Source organism: Rutidosis leptorrhynchoides, chromosome 4 (assembly GCF_046630445.1).
Source record: "Rutidosis leptorrhynchoides isolate AG116_Rl617_1_P2 chromosome 4, CSIRO_AGI_Rlap_v1, whole genome shotgun sequence".
Lineage (NCBI taxonomy): Eukaryota > Viridiplantae > Streptophyta > Magnoliopsida > Asterales > Asteraceae > Rutidosis > Rutidosis leptorrhynchoides.
Window position 1 is genome coordinate 103,204,430 of NC_092336.1, and position 6,730 is coordinate 103,211,159.

Sequence of the window (6,730 nt, forward strand, 5' to 3'; positions counted from 1 at the left end):
ATTCGTCATTTGAATTTGGTTCTTGTGTTATGCTGAATTTCCCAGATATTGCATCCTTGCATCCCAAAGCTGCTCAATTAGTGCATCAGTGAGTCCAAGATTTTCTGATCACGTCGCAGGCTCTTTCTGCTTGCTTGTTGTATATCTTCAAGTATGTGTTATTTACCTATTATTTTGTTCCCATTAATCTTTTATATGCTCATGCACTAATTTTGATTGGATTACATGATATGTAAATATCCTACAAGTAGAATGTGACTAAAGTATATGATGACTTTTGTATAATCTATGTAGTATTAAAATTACTATATAATAAGAAACTCGTAAGTAGTTGACAAAAAGGAGCTGATCATTGATTAAAAAAAAATGTGATATTGTGATTTGTTTTACAGCAACCACAACTTTACCCTATGAGGTACTAGAGCTATAAATTGGCGTAAAGGGTTTAATATGTAAAGGGTTTAATATGTTTATTGAAATATATATAAGTGTTTATTTTACTTTCACTAAGAATCACAAAGCTTAGGCTGCACAGGTAATTAAGTTGTGGTTGCTAGACACCAATAATTTGCAGAGTTTTCCTCTTTATGGTATGAATTAAGTTGTGGTTGCTAGACACCAATAATTTGCAGAGTTTTCCTCTTTATGGTATGGACAGTATGCTATATATTTGGTCTATTAGTTTATAAATGATTGTGTACAATCATTTTTAACTATTTTTTTATGGGTACAAATTTTCGTTCAAAGAAAAAAGAATGTAATGTGATTTCTTTCTTGACACCTGTAATTTGGAAAGTTTGTCGGGATAACACTGAGATGGTATGAGAACTGGTTTTACGACCCACAGTAATTAAGATTAGGAAACTTAAGGAATAGGCAACATTCAGGTAGTGTACTCTTATAGATTGTCTTAGTGTAGCATGGGAATCGAGAAATTGAAGTCCCACGATTAGAAAAGAGATTTAGCTTTATGCTAAACTATAGGGGATAGAACAGGAAGTTTGTGTAAAGTAAGGGTGCTGATTCCACACATGACCCGAACCCGACAAAATAATGAACATGTTACTATTGGGTGATACAAACGCATTGAGGTTTTTAGGTCATGTTCGTGTTGGGAATTCGCTATATGCGTCGAATTGCTACCTGATTAGGGGGAGTCACAAATATATATTATTATTATTTTTGTTAGTTATGGACTTATGGTGTTGTTAGAAAAACTGGGAAATGAACTTTTAATAACGGACTGACCAAAAACTTGTATGGGTGATTAAAAGAACCGTTCTATTTGACTCTTTGTAACACAATCTTTTGTTGTGGTTTTGTATTCAATTCAAATAATGGAGTAATGACTTTTACGTTTAAAAGTAAAAAGTGGTTTTTAGGTTCTAGCAAGGAGATCTTTTAATCGTATAATATAAGTAAATGAATATACACATAATGCACTGGAGGCGGAACTTATGATCTAGAAGGATCTCGGCTAGAAGCATAACTTCTGAATACTACCACAACTGCCAGGGCCGTCTCAACAATTTAAAGGCCCTAGACGAAAATAAAAATGAGCCCCACATATACGTTAAACTTTTTAATATGCATAAAAAAATAGTACTTCAATTTATCTATTTATTTACTTACATTGTATTTAACTATTAAAAACAAGGTTTTTTTTTTTTTTAACTTTAATTGACAATTTTTTATTTGATTTAATTAAACATATTAAGAAAAATATTTGCATATTTAAAATTTTGGGTCCTTCTAAATTTTTGGGCCCTAGACGGTTGCCTATCTTGCCTATGCTCATAGACACCTATGACAACTGCCATTAATAACCAACACGTCCAGCTCCACGTCTAAAAAAGAGTTATTTTACCCATGTGCTATTATTGGGGGCTCTTGATTCAAGAGATGATTCTTTTGTAATGAATGCTTGCAATTAGTTTAGGTATTTGGGTAGATAAGTGTAGTTCAGGGTTAATTTGACATAATTTGCTGCATAGAGGTCTTAAGTTGTGTTGTTCATCTATGTATCCTGCCTAAATATGAAACCTTGAGAAGATATTGTTATTTTGTTTGCAGCCTGAAATCTTTTGAAATATTATAGACTCCGTTTTGTTACTTCGTCGTTCGAAAAGAAAGCCCAGCTGGCTGCAAAAACCGAAAAAGAGAAGCAATAGAATGTTGTTCATGAAGTATAAGATGAGGCATTGAAATACGAGAAATAAATGGTCTCAAAAGTTGAAGAAACCGTGAAAATGGTCGAACGAGGAGATAAAGGAGGTGAGAATCTGATAAGTGCATCTATAGAAAAGATATTAAAGCATGTTGAAATTCAATTTTACTCGGACATTACATTTTGTGTAAATGTCTGAACTACTTATCTCACAGCGTGGCACTTTCATCTTTCGTTCAATTTGTGCTACTACGGTTTCACATGTGGTTGTTTTATTTATAATATATCCATGACAAAGTACATGAAACTTGCTACTTTCTTACATTAACTATGAGGAATTGAGTGTTACATTGTAGTTGTATTCATTCGTAGCGTTTACTTATAAATTTGCTACTGTTGGTCATGTATTTTGCGTTTTACTACTGTCGGATTTAGTAGCATTAATTTATGTGTTTTGTGTAAAACAAAAATACTTAAGCTAATTATATTTATTTCATCCACAACAATTTTTGTGATACTGTCTTTATCATACCGTTAATTGATATAATATTTTAAGTTTCAAATTTTTATGATTAAGAGTCGCCGTGCAACGCACGGGCTCTTAAAGGCTAGTTTATAATAAATTAAACCCTAGCCTATTTGTAAACCTTTTTAATTTACCTTTTTAAGAAATTATTTGATCGGTAACTGTTGACTAAACCTTTTTTCAAGATTAGAGTGGAAACAACCCAGTAATATTTTTTGCCGTATCATATATTTACTAGTTTAATGACCCGTAAAATCACGGGTTTGTTGAATAACTATATAATAAGATTAATCAATAAAAACGATTTACCATAAAATACACAATTTGAAAACACCAATTTATAATTAACTGTAAGTAGTCATTTCTCATTTTATATCACTATAAGAAATCCAATTTTACAATTTAATTCAAAATGGGTCTAAATAAGAAAGAAAAAAAAGTTCAATTAAGACAAACTACCTTTCCCTTTACCTTGTTAAAAAGATAGACTTAATACCTGCATCAAAACTTATGTACTTTAACAAATACCTTGACAATAACTTCAAGTTTACTAATCTGATACTCCGAAGCTACAATACTTACCGAGTGAACTTTCTATCAGAAAAGTATTATCCAAGATTGAAGCCATGGAGTTCATTAACTGCATAATATCCATAGATTTATCGGTTCTTTAAGACTAAACAAAAAATCATAAGCTAAACATGCAGAAGAATATAACACTTAACTATGGAAATTCAATCCTAGAAACTTTTGATCATTAGTTGACTAACCAACGACACAAAATTAATAATCAAAACATTAACCTAACATTTTCCTTTTACTAATAAGCTTGAGTGCCTTCAAAGCATAAATCAAAAATACTAATCTCATCAATATAGTATGCACCTTTAACCTGATATTTTCTTTTCACATATATTTATTCCTATTCAAATTAATTTGTTTTATTCAACTGCATATGAACAGAAATCTATTAGAACGTTATAGTGGCTCTAAATCATAAGTACACACCTTTAAATTATATGAAATGAAACTAAACTTCGTAGTTGCTCATTTCAATTCACAGTTAATAATTAAGAGGTAAGATCAAACATCCGCAGGTGTAGCAAACATTGAAATTGATATGTTTTCTACAACTATTTTCTTAATCAAATTGCAAGACTCGCTACCCTTCACCCCGATTCACTGAATTGATAAGATAGTTTGCTTTTCATCATGATCAATAAAGCATTAGCATCATACATTAAGTAGAGCAAACAACTTTACCTTAAGGTTCTTATAGATAAACCCTTTTGTGTTTTGTAGATGATCAAGAAGTCGTCGCCGAGTAGCTACCAATAATGAACCTAAGAGTCTGCGAATGATACTTTAAAAGGTCCTTTGCAACTGCATGAGTCTGCACAATCATAATCACACAAGCAACTTAAAACAAAGCAACTACATAGAATCAAATGAGATTCAAGCAAAACCTTAAAACAAAGCAACCACAAAACCTTAAATTGAATAAATAAAAATACCGATTGAGATGAGACGGCGCTTGAAATAGAAGAGAAAGATGCAGCGGCGACAATGTTGGTGGTAGCAGCAACTGCACCGACGATGGTAGCAGCAATGGCGACGGTGGTGGTACTAAGCTGCTCCACTGATTCTTTTTTCCTAGGCTGAGAGATTCCCAAAATTTAGATTGTAGGTGTATGTCACTACTACAAAAATCGTTAATTAAACGTGTCAAAAAAGATGATAAATGTAATTTACAATAGAGGAAACTCTAAACTAAAAAAAGTAGTTATACTTATAGCTAATTATTTGAGCACCCATCCAACATGACATCCCTCTGCCAAGGCACATTTGTATGGAGTGATATGATAGACCAGTTCAAAATATACAACATTTACAATAATATTAAGTTGATCAAGCCCATTCATGATAAATATATATTTATAACAATATACACATACAGACATATCATCATAAATCATAAATACTACTTAATGATGTAAAGAATATTAGTTTATAGTTTATTACTGCCATGGGCTGTGAGAAACAAAAGAGGAAAGCCATTGTGAGTCTTTTTTCTTCAATAAGATATACCGTTTGTGAAATTGTTGCTAGCTCGATTACCCTTGCTATAAACAAAAAAAATCAATTAAATCTATGACAAACAGGATTCACACATATACACTCATGTAAACCTATTTTTTATTGTATATCATACCTCAACACGGAATCGAATGTAGTAGTTTCATCTCTGAAGCATCTTACCTGGAAGTGCATATTTGTGTGTCTGCGTTTTTGGATCCAAAACTACAAAATCACAGCATTATTATTAGTTATAAAAGTTCAGTCAATTTGAATGTGTACAGTATGTTATACAATCAAAGTTTGAGTACTTAACCTTTTTTCGTCTTGAACAAAAAACAACACCAGCTTTGGATCTAAGCCTATTAGATACTGTTATGCACAAATGAATCAACTTACCAAGCCATGATGGAAGAGTTAAAATCATTTGAATGAATTCGGGAATCATTATCATTATATAACTGATAAAGTACCAAAATTGTCATGTGTTGCCCATAGAGTATCATGTAAGAACAAACCAAGCCAAATGAGGTAAAAGGTGCCTCAAATGACGGCAAGTGATTCAAGAGAAGACGCGGATCAAAGATACCTATAGCATACCGTTGGTCTCTAGACAGCAAGACACCAAGCTTTCTATTCCTAATACTTGTTATAGAATATATAATCATAACTAAAAATAGAATTTACAACTACTTACATCTTGAGCCATTTTACTTCTTCATTAGAACACTTCAACCAACTCCAATGCTAGTTTAAAATTCTGAATCGGTAAGTCACCCTTTAACTAATATTCATCCACACATTATTAATATTAATAACATTATGAATCACAAAATAACTACTAATAAAGTTTCTTTAACTATGTTTCTTAAACTACTAATAAGATAATAACTAAGTTTCATTAACTATCATACATACATAATAACTACTAAAGTTTCAATATGTGAAGGAATATTGAATTCTATGAGTAGCTAATGGCAATCTCCAATGAACATCAAGTTTGTTTTTTCGGTTTGCAAAATTAATTCAAAGAATTCCGTAAAAAATGCCATAAACAGTTTCACACATACAATCCAGAACAACCCTTATTTCTTAAATAATTAGGCCGTAAAATTTATTTCTTCTAAAATAAAAAGATAAACTTTTTTGTCAATCCGGTAAGTGCTTTTTTTAGCTGCTTTCCTCCACAACACATAACTCGGCACAAAGTCGTAACCAACAAACCCAAAACCATCACCAAACGAACATCTTTATTGGAGAGACCGAACGGATACACTTGTTTACTTTGTTATCTTGTTACTGATGCTAAGTAATACAACTTTGAAATGTACATATGTATTCATTCTAGCATGGTTTATTATATTGGATGATGGATGGATATTGTTGGTGTAGGTATTGCCAAATGTTGCTTGAGGCAATCCTAATCCATAACAACACAATTGAACTTACATAATATTCAGAATTTCATTTTATAGAACATTCATGTTGCATAATAAATAATAAAAACTACATTGAGTACCTAGAAAACTGATATAAAGATAAATCAATATATCAAAAATCGAGTGTAACGACAGCCCAAGTGGAAATCAATACCCAAATAGGAAGAAAAAAAAAAAGATTAGAACTTTATAATTGGGGAAACAAAATCAAGATTCAAGAGTTGCTTACGTATCTACAAGATGCGATTGAACGATGACAATGATCGATTGGTACAATAATAAATATAGAGATAGATTTATGAAGTAACAAAGAAGAATCAGATAGCCGATACCTCAATATCGATGAAAATCATACAAATTTCTGCATCTCGTTAGCTTGATTGAAGATGATGATATATCTGCAAAACACTGAAATAATTTCAAAATAATAATAATAATAAATCCTTCGCACCAAAATTAATTAACGCATAAACCGAAGTCATCACAATAATCATACATGTAGATGGTGAATATAATGAACCG

At 31.5% G+C, this 6,730-nt stretch overlaps 1 long non-coding RNA gene across 1 annotated transcript; it reads right to left on the minus strand.

The window, feature by feature from the left end:
- Nucleotides 1–4,707: 4,707 nt before the first annotated feature.
- Nucleotides 4,708–5,630, minus strand: LOC139844802 (uncharacterized). The gene is made up of 3 exons (XR_011758093.1): nucleotides 5,086–5,630; nucleotides 4,906–4,994; nucleotides 4,708–4,816 (listed from the first exon to the last, which is right to left on the minus strand). It is a non-coding gene; the product is annotated as an uncharacterized lncRNA (long non-coding RNA).
- Between the last annotated feature and the right edge of the window lie 1,100 nt (nucleotides 5,631–6,730).